Below are 15,695 nucleotides of genomic sequence, written 5' to 3'. Positions count from 1 at the left end.
GTCAAGGTCCATGGCCTACCTCCCTCTCCCTACAGCAGAAAAGGATCACATGCTTGGTGAGATCACACACTGTTTTGTGTCATGCGCTGTGACTCGGAGGTTGCTCATTCCCCCTCTCCCCTGGTTCCTTCCTCGTCCCCTGCCAGCAGGAGCCATGCCCACTCCAGCATCTTCTCTGGGTGGTGCTACTCCCTCAGCTACCCCGTGTGATGGCAGCACCATCCATAGCCTTCATTGGGTCGGTGGCAAACGTCACCCTGTGAAGCTGGGTGGGTGGCCCTGTTAATGAGTCACAAGATGAAGCAGAGGTCTGAGCTCACTTCTTCAGCCGTGCTAGCTCTCCCCTGCAAATACCAAACAAAGCAGTACACTGCTCTCAAAAAAAAATTAAAATGTCCCTTAATGCAAAAAGCGACAGTTCTGTTCAGTGAGAGGATTTCACTTTTGCACTGTTGTTTTTTCACAGCAACGCTGCCCTTTGAGGCAAAAGAAGCCTTTTTTTCCCCTCTTGTTGCAGTTGGCAGGTGTAAGTAGAAAGAAAATTCCGTACTTTAAAGACAGGAGTTACTAAAATGGTGACTTAGATTGGTGACTATAGGGAGAAAAACCCAAATATGGAAGGAGGGAAAGAAAAAAGGAAGAAGAACTTAAGGAAAGCAACAAATTTTTGAGGAAAGAATACAGAATGTTTCTTTTTTACTCTATTATTCTTTCTTCCTACCACTCCTTCCAATTTAAATCTTTCCTTCAGTTGTAGGCACGAATCCAGCAAGTATGTAAAGCTAGTAATTAATGCTACATATGGAAATAGTGTTATTAACTTAGATGACCACAGTCAAGATCAGATTTCTGTTCCTTTTTTCTATAATGTACATGTAAAATTATATTTCCCATGATGGAATATTTCTTTTGCAATTTATTAATTGCCTTTTTTATTATGAAGAGAATTTGTACTCTGAGAGCTACAAAAGGGCATAGGGCTCCAACAGCACTTAGAAACACAGTCATATCTGCAGCAGGAAATAAAGAGATGAATTAAATGAACCTCAAATGCTTTCCAAGTCTGGAACACAAGCTATGTCTTTTAACAAGTTAACTTCTCCTTTAACACATCCACATTGTCAAATAGGTAAACCTCAGACTGCACTCAGAGCTGAGGAAATCCAGGCTCTTGCGAGTTAGAGATGCATGTGCATCTTTTAACAGGTGGGAAGCCGGATGCTAAGTCTGGGGAAACTCTTCATAATTCCTGGATTTGCCTCAGTTGCAGGGTAACAGGTGCAACACCATTCCTGTTGGTCTCTAAAAAACCAACTAAAGATGGTAATGTCATTAACCTTCTTTCTAAAACACTGGAATTCAGGCTGCAATGTTCTAGGCTGGGTATCATCACCATCTTTCCTCTGATGTTTTTACCATATGGAAAAAAGATTTCCAAACATATCTCACAAGCTGTGCCCTTTCCATTGCCATTAATGGTATTTAATTCTTGAAGATATTTGTCTGCTTAAATATTTATTATAAATAAGCCTACATTATAGGGTTATAGTCCATTTTAAAATGAAGATCATCTCTAAAAAAGAGATTTAATACAGATCTTATGCAATATTAATCAATTAAAACTAGTTTCAGGGACTCATAGTTGCATAATGATTTATAAATAAAAAATAATACTGCAGGATATGTTTCATTTTAACTATTTTATTTTTTTAATTCAGTTATATCTAATATTTGGTAGTTAAACTGAAATCCTGCTACATAATTTACATCTGAAAACATAAGCCAACATCTAATTTAATTTTGTCTTCTTTAGGATAGACATAAACTATATTCTGCAGATTGATAGGAACATTGTATTTGTGGTATTTGTTATAATTAACCTGACAGGGCATAAGAAATGCAGGTATGGTAGTCATTAGCAATCTTCCACCATGGCTAAAGTCTTCTTGGAAAGAGGCCAAGAATGATATGGATTCCTTAAGAAGACCGAAGAGGCAGGTCTCTAGTAATGCATCTCACAGTGGCCTCTCCCTGCTCCAACTGGTGCTCTTCCACCACTGATATTTATGTACAATATTTTCTGAAGCAATGGATGTTTGTACAAGTATTGTCCAGACCTGGCCCTACCTAGACTGTCAGATCTGACATAGTTCAGGTGTCGGGCTGCATTGGCTCAAAAGAAAACAGCAGTTCCTTTCCTTCTGCTGATGTTTGAAGTGTTTGGTTGATAAAGCCAATCGAAATTGAAAGAAAGCCTCATAGGATTTTCTGGATTTACCTTCCTGTATGTATTAATTGGAAAGTTACTATTTAATAGCTTTGCATTGTCTCAGTTAACTCTTTTTTTTTTTTTTCCCAGAAAGAATACATCAGGAAGTTTATATTGATATATTGTATTCATAGAATATTTGAAACTTGCTAGGCCCTCAGAGGATCATGGGGTCAAATACATTTACAGATTTAGAATTATGCTTTGGTATTGTTGTGTAGTTCAGTTTGCCCTGTTTTCCTGCATCCCTCTGCTGTTTCTTATCTCAGTCTTACACTGAAAAATCCTTCAGGCACAGATCAACTTTTGCTTCTGACATTGTGCCCAAGGTAGGGTAGTCTTGCCCTATGAAGCCTTGATAATACAAATAATCATAGCAAAAGGCCATTGTGATAATCTCTTCAGGTTTCCTGCAGTAACACAAAACGACTTTGAATTGATTCTTGTTTGAATTACAATGAGTCTTTTGGAAAAAAAAGTACCCAATTGTGATTTAAGCATTTCCAGTGACAGAGAATCCATCACAATCCTCTGTGTCTGATAAATGTTAATTATCAGCACTTCTATCAACAGTTATCAGTTACTTTAAAACAACCACAAAAAAAGGTACCTGTATGTTTACTCAGAATTACAGGTGAAAAAGATCTGTTCAGTTTAGTTATCTGCAAAGATGACTGTATCTTCATGCTATGCCTCCTCCATTCCAAAGGATATAATATTTCTCCTTACTTAACCCCAAGTGCATTGGAGGGTCCTTGGGGAGATGGCTTTACTTCTCTAAAGAGCTAGCAAACAATGGGACTAAACAAGCAACTCACAGTGAAATATGTAACACTGTGGATTTCACTTTTTCCTGCTGCAAAATGTCCATGAGCAGCTCATACATTATTTAGCATGGCTCTTCAGAATTCCTCCATGGAACTTTACATTTGTGTGAGTGAGAGAGAGAAAGACAGAGATTATTATTCCTTCCCAGTGAATTGCTTGGAAAGTTCCCTGTAAACATTTGGGCCTTGAGAAATATTATCTATGATGGATCAAATCAGTATCTCGGTATTATTTCTGGACTTGACAGCTTCTGTCAGCAGGTGGAATGTATTTGGACTTTGGCTCTGCCATACAGACACATAGTTAGAAAATTCAATAAACTGAAACAAAACTATTGAAATCTCCCCTATCTGGGCCAGTCAGGCCTTCTCTGAGACATCAAAATTACGCATCTTCTGCTTACTGGTGAAACCTGTGGACAAACCATGACATAGATGCACCTTACTGGAGCCAGGCCAGCCCTGAGGAGCTGTAGTATGTCTCCATGCGTCCCACAACAACCTTCCAACAACTGCTTTGGTGAGAAGAAGTGAGACCAGGCTCATGTTTCACCTCTCCCCTTATCCTCCACATATACCTTCAGCAACTGGTAAAACCTCAGGTAGGCAGCATAGGACAGCAACCCCTGGAGCTAGCCTGGTCCACCCATTGCCGCCAGCGACTTGGGAAGGGAGCGCTCCTCAGTAGCAAGAATGTGGACTGGGTGCCTGCCAGGCACAGCAGCACCTAAGATTTAAGGACATTAAATAAAGATTGCCTTTTTACGAACAATCCTCTGTGAAATTAGAACCTACTTTTCTGATTGATTGTTTGTTTGTTTTTAAGTACCTGAGACTGAAACGCAGCTAACAGCCATTCTTGATACGGCTTTTATTATGAAACAAGAAATTATTTTAATTGCTCTAGCAATTCCCTTCCCATTGCTGTAAACAAAATTATTTCCTTCAGCAGCAGCCTGACTCACATCACGCTCGACAAAGGAGCTGCTGGCTCCGATCGGGGCTGGTGTGACGGCTGCGTGGGGGCTGCAGCTTCTCCCCCCCTCACGGACCCACAGAGCACAGGCTGGATCTGCAGCTGGCCAGGGGATGCTACTGGGGCAGGGACTGACCTCTCGGCCCTTTGCTTCACCCTCTCCTCTCCTAGCTCAGTTTATGCAGACTCTGCTTCTCTCCCTCGCACCAGCATTTATTTACAAGCTGTTTCAGTGTTTCATCTTCGGAAACGGTTTTAGCATAGGGAAAGGCAAGAGCACTGTTCTGGAAAAGCTCTGAGAGCCCTGCTCTGTTTGAGTGATCTCTAGATTGAAGTATCTCTGTGAGGCTTGGAGGTTTTTTCCTTGAGCGTGTTCACCCCCTGTAAAGGAATTAAAGTCAGGACAGAAAAGCAGATTGAATCCAAAGGAGTAGGAAAGGGATATAGTGTCGTGGGAAAATCCTGTGTATTTTCTCTTCAGATGTGCTAATCTACAGATTGATGCACTCAACTATTAGGAAAATGCAGCTCTGGCACTGCACAGCCTGCAGAACTTCCTCTGCTGGTGTCGGCTTTGAGCTCACAACATCAAAATTATTGATTTAAACATTTTACTATCGATTGCACAATTAAACATGAGTGGGGGAAGGAACATGCAGCCAGTTATGGTATTCAGCTTCACTTTATATGACTCAGAGACACATTATTTATTTGTGTGTTGGTGTTGGATGAGATTGAAGTGTGTCTTTCAACATGATTTTGGCCCTTGGCAAGTAAAACGCCTTGGGTGAATATCCAGTCTTAAGCTGGCAGCATTATTATATGAAGACCGCACTCACACTTTCATCTTCTGAGTGCTTATTCATAATGCCATAGTTAACTAAATGCCTGTAACTTTCTCTATAAGCCCAAGAGGTCTGTATTATTAATAAACATGTCCTTCATTGAGCCTTTGAAAATTCCTCTGTGTATTCAACGCTCAGGTAAAAAAGAGACACATGAAGAGAGGTTTTCCTAGACATTTGAGGGTGCAGAAATGGTATCGCAACATTTTTTCTTACATTTGTAATTTTCTGTAGACTACACTCTGACCAATATACAGTCTAAATAGTGTGAAACAAGCCCAGATATTATTTAAGAGGCTCATTTAGGTTTCTATATACCTGGAGAAGTATCAGCTTTTCCTTCATCTGTCTCTCGAGGTGTTAGTGAAACTGCGGAAGTGTAGAAAAGCCCCAGTTAGAATTTGCTCATAGACCTAAGGAATCCTTTCATAGTGATATATACACATTTTAATTAAGTAAAGAAGAAATGCCTGGGAACTGATTTGTGTAGTAAATGATATTGCAAAACTAAGCAAACTTCTCAAAAGTGTGTCCCAAATATCTGTGAATCTGATGGCAGCAAAAGTAAAATCTTGCTGATGCAAAGGAAAGTGATATAGGGAGCACTTGGGAAAGAATGGAATGCAAATTCAATGACAATTACTTTGTATTAAAATGAGATATGAGAATGACCCATAACATTTTATTTATGTTAAATTTTATTGTTAATGCCAAATAAGCTGGAACTGCATGAACTAAGAATTCTTTGAAAGGTACCTGAGGTAACTCACAATATTTACCTAGGCATAATCTTAGCAGCATTTTTAGTTGGGATATAATACTGGTTTACTGTGGTGGCTGCACTTATTCAGCCTGAGAAAAAGCAGAAGAGATGTTATTTATAATAACTCCTTCCATTAAACTCTTAGCTTGTACTCGATACCACAGATGAGCGTCCAGGAGTCTACATAGTTCAGACTGCTAACTGTTCAGACACCGGTCTGGGCTTCCTCCCATAATCAATAATCATCCATCCTTCATTTTTATTGCTACCTAAGCATAACTACTAAATAGATATGGTGAGAGTTGTATACCACTATTGCCACTAAAACGTCTGTGCTCAACATCCTGCCCGTGACACAGCAACACTCTTTTTTCTCCTTTGAAAATGCAAAGCTTTTCAAGAGATTTGCTATATTGATGAAATGGATTTACCCTTAAAAGCCTGCAAACTGGGTTGGGAAACATCGTGCAGCTAGTTTACAGAACATTTTTTTCGCTTTCTAATTGCATATAAATCACAGCTGAAAACTTGATCTGTAGGTCTGAACACATACAGCCTCTGGAAGACGTGATCTGAACTCAAGATTGGATCAGATTGCAGATTTTGCAAGCATTTCTTGTTTTCATATCATAAAACTCTGAAGACAAACATGCTCACCTTGAGAACACTCCAAATCATGTGGGACAAGCCCATCACTAATCAAAACAGAATTTACAATCTATTACCAAGTGAGCAGGAGAGTCTCTTGGTATCGTTGGTATCAGTGTTAATTATTCAATAATCAATTACATTTGGTTCACGTTATTAGCTTTTGCTTTCTGTTCTTCATTTGTTTGCATACCTGTGCTCGGGTTATATAATTGGTCATAAAGATTGCATAGGATTAAGTTTCTTCATTTTGATTGCCTGATGCTTATAAACAGGAAAATTATAAGTAAAACACTTTTGGCTTTGAACTTTCTGATACACGACCCTTTGAACTAAAATTTGTAATAATCAAGGGGTTCTATGAATACTTAAAAAACACAGCACTTTTGAATAGTTGAGTTAGTAAATAACACAATCCTGTCATTACCCTTAATCCAAATTAAACAGAAATCTTTTTTCCAAATATACCAATCTTTCATGGAAAACCAAATGGCATTTTGATAGTGTTGTTAATTTCTAGTTAGTCACCAATAACTGGAAACCCAAATTATTCAAGATTGTTTTTTTCTATATTCAGAATGATATTATGAGTACACTGCGCTCCTGTTGTGCAGGAATATTTTCTTGGCTTTAATGTGAGTAGTCTTTCACCCACTGTATTCTGTTCAGATTTCTGGAGACCATTTGCTCCTCCAAGCTGAATCCATGCAGAAGCTTGGACTTGATTGCATGTGAATAAGGTTTAGGGCAAAACTTGACCCCACATTTTAATTTTGTTCGAAACCAAAACCCAGATGAGAACACTAGATTTTCTAGCTCTCTGTCAAAAATGACAAGCATTGAGAAATGTAAGTTACTCAGGTGCAGTCAAGGAAGATAATGTAGTTTTCAGGTCTGTAGGTTTAAACCCAGGCAATTTAAAGGAATGTTGATTAAACTGATGATGTTCTAAGGAAATATGTTCAGTAGTTTCTCCAAAATTAAGATTCAGCTGGATTATTAGATATCTGTCTACAGACCAAGAAGTGAAGTTCTTTTCTCAGCCTCAAATTTAGGCAAAGAGGCAGTAGGGAAGGGTTGAAAGGCATGTGCCTTTGTTGAACTGGAGACGGTCAACTTTGGGCTGTTCACAACAGGTTATACACACAATGGGCTACAGCAGTTCCCATGTTATTAAAAACTATAATCACAGCTGGCAGACATCCAAAGTATCAAGGAGTTTCTGTCACTAAACCTCATGCCATAACTACTTCTTGGTTGAATTTGGCATTTTAAAATCTTAGACCTTAAATATAATAGATAAACTGAAATAATTAAAACGCGCTAGGGAAATCAGAATTCAATAATTCAGTCCATTAGGTTTAACTCTGCCCAGCACTGTACAGATTGGGCAACAAGGCTTACTATTCCATATTCATTTTCTGAATATGGTCTAAATATGATCTGAATTTCCACAGTAAACTCCTGAGTTAGGGACAACATTATCTGTCTTCAGTCAACTTAAAATCACACCTATACACCTCATATTTTGATGGGGTGCATTATGCATTCAGTTTACAGATAATTATGTACATCAGAGCACTTATAGATCATCTCAGATACGATGGGAAAAACATCAGCTCTTGGGTAACCAAAACCTATCCCAGTCAGGTATCTCTTCCTTCCAGGCCCACTGTATCATGTTTCTAGGTAAAGAACAACATCCTTCCTGGAATGCTCCCCCTTAGGGGGAACAGCAAGGGAAAAAAAACAGGGAACTTGTGTGTCAGACAATGGTATGTCTTTGATTCATTGATCCTAAGGACAGTGCTGAAACATCCTGCAAGAATTCAGTGGCTTTGGAATCTGAGTTCCAGCTTGCAGTGGTTTTGCTATCCCCAAACCATGGAAAGTTGAAGAGGTTTTTTTGTTTGGTTGGTTTTTGTTTTTTCCTCTTTTTAAATTTATTTTCTGTCAGTGAAAATGCTGGTTTCATGTTTTTCATTTGGTTGGGAAGAACAAGAGTTAGTCCTCTTCTCCATAGTCTTAGGTTCACCTACATTATGTCAGCGTGAAGTCAGTATATAATGTTGGTATTAAAAAACTGAATCCTTTTCCTTTCCTGTATTTGGATCACCTGTGGATTATATCCCTGAAGCTGCACTGAGCCCCCAAAAGTCCATAAAGTGCACTTATCATGCAGTCTGATTGCAGGGTCACATTAAACGTAAATATATTAAAAAGAAGGTTTCAAGAGCATGGCCTGTCACCCTTCCCTCTAAGTCTAGAAGACAACCATATTCTTCTGTTATTATAGCTTCTGTTAACTTAAAAACTTAAGATTTGTTTTCGTTTGAGTATAAAGTCTATTCTAAAAACTTCATTTATTAGTGTTTTAAAACAAGTAATGTTTTAGCCTGGAATGTCCTTAAGAATGTTGAAACTGTAAAATCCTATTCAAGCTGTCTCTTCTTTACTTCAGTCCATTCAAAAAACTATGTCTAAGACTTCCAAATACTGACAGAAGTCCTTGTTAACTTCATAGAAAACATCCAAACGGTTCATGGAATTTTTGCCTTGGGGAAGCATTTGTTTTTCTTGTTTGGTCAATTAAACACTTCTTTTCCTAAAAGAGGGTGTATTGTAACATCAGGCATGATAATAACCAGAAACACCAATGGCTTGTTGCAAAAAGTTTGGGTTCATGTCCGTGTTCCAGTTATGCATTTGGAGAGCTCAGGCACTCAATTGAGTGGAAACACAAACTGAGGCATCTTCTGCCTAATTTTCCTTGAGATTAGAGCTCCAAGCAGATAAAAAGCAGCTTTCTTATGAAGATGATAATGCTCTAATGGCAAGGAGAAAAAAATAAGCTATGTGATTATGTCTTCAACGTAAGTAAAGGGAACTTTAAATAGAAGTGCTATAAAGAAGTTATCATGGTGCCATCAAAAGCATTGGGAAAGCTTTTCTGCTGAAAAGGAATAGAAGTAAAGCATATGAAGTTTTGGGCTGGATGAACACTTAGAAAGTGCAGATTCAACACAAATAAATATGGCAAAAAAACATGTTTTCACCAACATCTTCATGAAAAAATTTGTTTTATTTCAACACAATTAAAATGCATGATGTTCACTTTATGTTTTGTTTTTATGCCAGCATTTTAGATTTATCTCTTTTTTTAACATTAGAATAGAAATGTCAAAATGATAGGAAGTAGCATTGAAGAATTTTTGTAAGTCTGAAGTGAACTGTTGATTTTAAATTATTTCAATCTCACACAAAATCAAGGATGAGGTGGGTCTCAGGTGGGAAGTCATCTCTGTTCTGGAAGGCTTCTGAATACACATGTAATTCCTTGTTGGTGAGAGGGAGAGTTAGAGCATTACTTTAGTGTTGTGGTTGTCTGAAGGTTCAAACAGGTATGTAAAAGGAGTTGTGAAGGAAGCTCAGCTTCTGAGAAAAGTGGGACAGATCCATCTCAAGCTGCTGTGGGCACCTGCAGTGCAGCTGCATGCCGTTCCTGCACACCTGCTGGGCGAGGAGAGGAAGATTGACCTGATAGAATGAGATGAATTGTGCCCAGGAGATTCCCAGTCATTTTCTAAATTTCACACAAAAAACTCCATCCAGGAGAGAAGTAGTACATAATCTATTTAAAAAAATATGTCTTACAAAATCTTATAGACGTATAATTTCAGATGGTATGTTCTCTTTCATTGGCACCATTTACAGATACTGCCTTCACAGTCACAAACAAGTAAAGTTGATCCAGTGCTAGCTCTTTGTAAGAGGTGTCATTGTAGAAGCACATTAACGAAGATCTGTCCTGCTCTTCTGTCTTTATGTGAACGGCTTTTTAGTGTGTCACCAATTATTTAAAATAAAATATAAGGTGTATCCTTCAAAGTTTCGAGGTATCTATAGGTGAGCTTCCTCTTTTGATTTTGGACCTACCTTATGTCCTCAATCAATTGTGTTAAGGATGACACTGGAGTTGGAGATGGCTACAAGAATAGCCACATATATGCTCCCATCTCCTCTCCCTTGTGCTGGTGAGCACATATAGAAACTCTGGACTGCTGTCCCTAGGAAGCTTGTGGCATGCCATAAGTAAGTATGACATGTTAACTGTGACTCTCATAAAGTCCTTATTAGGCTAAACCAGCAGGTTTTACTCTCCTTCTTTCTCCAGGTTGCTGTGGGAGTGTAACTGATGCGCCTCATTAGACTTTGAGATTGTGTGAGTAATCCTATTGTTTCTATCGTTCTGTGTAAAGTGTGTATAATCACCCTGCTTCCTCATAATGGTATGAGTAACCTCATTTTATGACAGCCTTTTTCCATATTCCCTATTTTTTGCTTTTTAACTTGTGATTCTACTGCTGTAACTTTGGATTGATTCAGGTGAGGGAGGAGGCTGGGCAGTGGGAAGGAGGAGGGATGCAAAAGCACTTTTTGTTCCTTCACCTGTAACCCTTAAGGTTTGGTTTGACTGTAGGCTACAGATCAGACGATAAGCTGGAGGAAATCACACAGACAAAATCCACGTGGTGCAGACCGTGTTGCTGCAGAGAGCAATCTCTCTGTTTTCAGTTTTCACAGTTCAGGTTTGCCTTCTGCTGCGGGCCTGGGCTGCACGTGTCCCAGAGGAGCCCAGGCAAGAGAGTTTGTACCCTTTTTCATGGGCAAGTCTGACACGACTCTGCTTTGGAGACTTAGAGAGTGCAAGGGGCTTGTGCGTGGGCTTTGCAGACCATGCCCTCTGGCTGGGTGCCTGCGGGAGTGTAAGGGGAGGGATGGGAGAGCTCTGCACCCAGCAGTCACTCCTTCTCCCCCAGGGAAGTGAGAAACACCCTTGGCTCTGGCTGCTGTCCCCTAGGCAGGGGGTGGCAGGGGAGGTGACCTGAAGCACCATCATGCAGCTCGATCCTGCCTTTGCTGCTTCCTGTTAGAGCCAGGGTAGGTATCAGGGATTGTTTCTCAGAGCACCTTCTGGATGCACCTGCAGCACCACCCAGCTGGCAGACTGTGAGTGCTGAGGGAGTTGCAGGGTGCCTTGTCCTCTGCCTGGTGGGTGGAAGTGGTCGCTTGGTGAAGGTGTCACCATCCTAGGGGTCTTATCCCTTTTAGCTCTGCCAGCGCTGCTCCTGCTGGTGGAGCCAAGCCAGTGAGGTGGGAAACCTTGGGCCAAGAAATCAAGTGTAGGCAATGTCTAGAGTTTGTTTACAAGTTTGCTACCTGGATGAATCATAGTGTAATAAGTTACCCTCTTAAAAGGGTATACAGATCCAGCCGCTGGCTGAACATTATTGCTGTGTCCTGGCTAATTCCAATTTCAGTGATGATAGTTCATTTGTCTGAGACTTTTCCTTGCCCTCAGCTTCTGGGCAAAGCTGCTCTACTCAGTCCAACATCTTCTGTCTTTCACCATACAGATGTTGTTTTTTGTTTTGAAGTTCTTTTGAGGTCTCGGTGAAGAAGGATCTGAAAAACATAAACTTGGACTGGCTTTAGGCACAATAATAGCGTTGCTCTTTACCCGAAAAGCAGTGAACATAGATTTAACTTAACTTCATTATTTCAGATGATAGGTTTGTTTTCCTCTTGCTGCATGTGCCCTGTTCTTGCAACTACTCAGTATTCAGTAATGCCATCACATCCAGCAGACCGCAGTGCTTTTCTCAGTGTGTTCCTGTGTTCAGCTCCCCCAGTCAAAGAAACAGTCATATTGGGTCCTACATGGATTTTGCAAGATCCCTCTGCCAGTCATTTCCGTGTCTGTCCCTGCTGCAGTGTTTTGCTGCAGGAGATGGGCAGTGATGCTCAGAGCATTTCCCAAATGTTCAATAAGGCTTTTTGTCTCTGCAATTTAAGATTTGTTGTGTTTCCTGGGGATGAGACAGTTCACAGTTTCTCAGAAGTGCAGGAGAAGCAGACACATGCAACTCTAAGGGAGAAAGGAGGTTAAATGTCAGCCACTAGATTGATGGATTGGTTTGCTTTACTTCCTTCATAGTACTTGGACATAAAACAAAATCTTACGTCTCACACTTTGACATGTTTTGGCAAACATCAAATACAGACCCACACAAAAACAATATCAGAGAACATATCAGAAGTCAGTCCCACAAAATCAACTTTTTTTTACCTTGCTGCCACAGAACCCTAATCCCCATACTGTTAAAATATTTGCCTCTCTTTTTTCCTCCATACAAGATCAGCCCACTTGATAGATCGTCCACTTCTTTTTAGTGTCTACTATCTTTGTAGTAATATTTTTATTTGCAGGATGAGAGGGGAGGAAGCTCACTCATGACTTTCCTGTTGCTACTAATTTTATGCAAAATTTCTTCAGGTGCTATAGCAATTTGAGCATCTTTTCTTCTGTAGTATCCAGCATGGAAGGGTCTTGATCCTTATTGCCCATACAGTAGATGCTCATCATTAGCAACATATCAGTGCTAGGTCAATCTTAAATGATTGCTGTTGCCACTGGCTGGATAACAGAGTAAATGGCAGGGAAAGTGTACCCTAGGCAAGTATTGATTGCTGTTTCAAGATATTGCCAGAAATGAGATCCACAGTAACTACACTAAAACATTACAGTACAAGTTGGTGAGACACCATGTTCCGAACTGTTTTCAACTTTGTCAAGAACATTATTGATCATCTATATCCAAGGGGACTTGGTTTCCTAAGCTTTCTTGTTACAGTTTCTGGCTCGCCCACAAGCACACTAAACTGAGTATACTTTGTCTGGGGAAATAAGTGGTCTCTGGTCTGCCTTGCCCTTGAATTGAAACCGCCTTCAAAGAGACTTCCTCATCCCTGACATCGTCAGCAGAGAACAGAGCTGTGTTGGAACATGAGGGGAATATTAGATCATGGAAATTAACTAAGTGCAAGGACTTAATCTAATTCATTCATTCCTAGGTTGTTTTTTTTTAAAGTCATAACATATTTGAAGGACTATTTAGTGTAGGGAAAAAATCACCTTGCCCAAAACAAAACCCTAGGAAAAAATCTGTAGTTCCAGGCTCATGATATCTTCGCTTTGTGTTGCGATGTGTCCCAACTGATGTGATTTTAACATACACTGCGTATTTTTCAGACTATGTTCTCCACTGTCTTGCATAGAGCCATGGGTTATTGATGGCACTGGAATGTGGTAGAAAACAGTTTTTAAATTCCTGGTGAAAAGAATTGTGCTGGGTAAGGTCACAGGCTGATGAGATGATCCAGAAGTGGTGCTGATCATCTGTGATTTCGCTATTTCGGGAACATATATCCTAGGAGCAGGCTGATTGAAACAGCTGTAAAAAATAGAGCTTTTATTTAATTGTTAATGAGAGATGATATAAGGCATTCATTGCAAAACTGAGGCTTGTGAACACTTCTCATATACTGGCACTGGATGTAGCGTTAGAGCATCCCTGAGTCTGAGGACTGATGGGGGCAGTTTCCCAGCTGCCCTCAGACAGATGGAGGAATGGATGGATGCCAGACCTCTCTCTGTTTTCTCTACAGGTTTTATGTGACCCAGCAGAGCATTACTGAAACAGCAGGTCCTGTACCACTCATGTAGTAAAGGCTAATGGGTTTGTTGCTGAAATTTTTAGGTTTTCTGTGCGCAGTTGTAAGCATCCCATTTATCTAACAGCTGTGCTATTGTTCTTTATGACCACTGACTTGAATGAGTTACCAGGAGCTGTTTTCAGAAGGGGCTCTTTGCCGCCTGTGGCTGTTTTTATCTTTGCTCTTGTGTCCCTCAAAAAGAGCTGGGCTTTAAAAAGGTGTGACTCAGCACAGTTGTGTCATGTCATTTATTATTATTTCTTTTTGAGAGCCTTGGGCTTTACCTCAACAGAAGTACGAAACAGGGCCCTATTGTGGCTAGCCATGAACACAAATAAGCTGAAGGGTAGTCCTGTTACAAATTGAACATTACAATGAGAAATACCAGCTAGAGACAACAAAATGAGTGCAGAAAAACAAAGTTATATTGTAGCCATTAGTGGATGGATTAGTCTGCAACTGCCACAGCTGAAAACACAGTATTTCCAGTTTTCAAAAAGCTCCATAAAAAACCAGACATAATCTTTACACCATATTTATGAGTCAAACAGGAACAAAACTTTTGAAGTTGTGAACCAATTGAAAAAAATGATTGTAGAATGATTGAAATAGGGTACTGACAAACCTGGGCTTGCATCTCATGATCCTTGCTGCTTAAGAACAGGATTTCTTTGGCTGGTGGTTGTGCTATTAGTCCTGTCTTTCCCTTCCTGCACACTTCTGCAGACTGCTTCTTGGTGGGACTGATAGTGTGCTGAGCCTCAGACCAGCTGGCTCCACCGATATGTCCACTGCTCTGGAGAGGACTCCCAGAATCCAACCCTGCTCCCGTAGGAGAGCACATGGCCATCCAGAGAGACTCCATTAAAAGAAAGGTTTCAGAAATTTCCAGGCTCTCTGCTGCAGAGCTTGAGATCAGTCAGATTAAGAGCTTTAAGACCCTTGGTTCAGCTCCGTGGATGACTGTCTCCAAACAGCACGTCTTGAAAGCACTAGAAACGTACCTTGGATCCTGTGAGTGCAGGAGTCCCTGGAGATGTGCCAAGTGTCCAGGCAGAGTCCCTGTGAACCTTGTCTTCAGCCTCCCAGTGTTCACTGAGTATACACTAACTGGGGGTTCAGTTCATCTCTTGTTGTTGAAGAAGTTTTTGTCTAGGAAAACTCTGATGATCTCCAATCATAACACTTAAGGTTCTAACACATGGCAGGGGGGTTGGAACTCGACGATCCTTAAGGTCCCTTCCAGTTCTAACCATTCTATGATTCTATGATTCTGTAACCCCTGCCAGGTGTTTGATAGAACTTGTGGCTGCAAAATACATTTGATTTTTGGGGCAACACTGATCCTGCTTTGTATATTTTCATGAGAGCTCCATTATGACTTAATGGCCATCTTTGATCAGAGAGGTATGGTGGCTGAGGGCAAATTACATTGTTAGGACAAGAAATGGGTTGATATGAGCACCAGCAACTGGGTGCCACACAGATCATGAGAACCCTTTTCCAGATCCTGCCATTCACCTAACAATCTATGACCTGCTATATAATATGTGGAATTTGTTCTTTTTGTCTTACCTTAGAAGGAAATAATTAAGGGTTTGAGTATCAATGTCAGCTGACAGGTTTCCACTAACTGCCGTGGTCTTTAAGTCTACTCATATTTGAAATGTTCGGTTATCTCTCTGCAAGAAGGTGGTAGATGTCCACAAGTGATTGTATTGTCCCTCTTGTCACTGGTTTCCTTTGCCAGACTCCAGCAAGGTAAAAGGTTTTAATGCCCAAGTCAGCACTGAGGAAAAAAACAATCATT

At 40.3% G+C, this 15,695-nt stretch overlaps 1 long non-coding RNA gene across 1 annotated transcript in view; it reads left to right on the top strand.

Annotated features, from left to right (window-relative positions):
* LOC106885683 overlaps positions 1-15,695 on the top strand; it is a 91,953-nt gene that overhangs the window by 42,168 nt on the left and 34,090 nt on the right. The window contains exon 3 of the long non-coding RNA XR_001411474.1: positions 10,503-10,550. This is a non-coding gene — a long non-coding RNA (uncharacterized LOC106885683). The remainder of the gene's footprint in view (positions 1-10,502; positions 10,551-15,695) is intronic.

The sequence above is a fragment of the Calidris pugnax genome, unplaced genomic scaffold, assembly GCF_001431845.1.
Source record: "Calidris pugnax isolate Ruff unplaced genomic scaffold, ASM143184v1 scaffold25, whole genome shotgun sequence".
Taxonomy (NCBI): domain Eukaryota; kingdom Metazoa; phylum Chordata; class Aves; order Charadriiformes; family Scolopacidae; genus Calidris; species Calidris pugnax.
The sequence above is the reverse complement of the archived record's forward strand: the minus strand, read 5'-3'. Positions and strand labels throughout refer to the sequence as shown.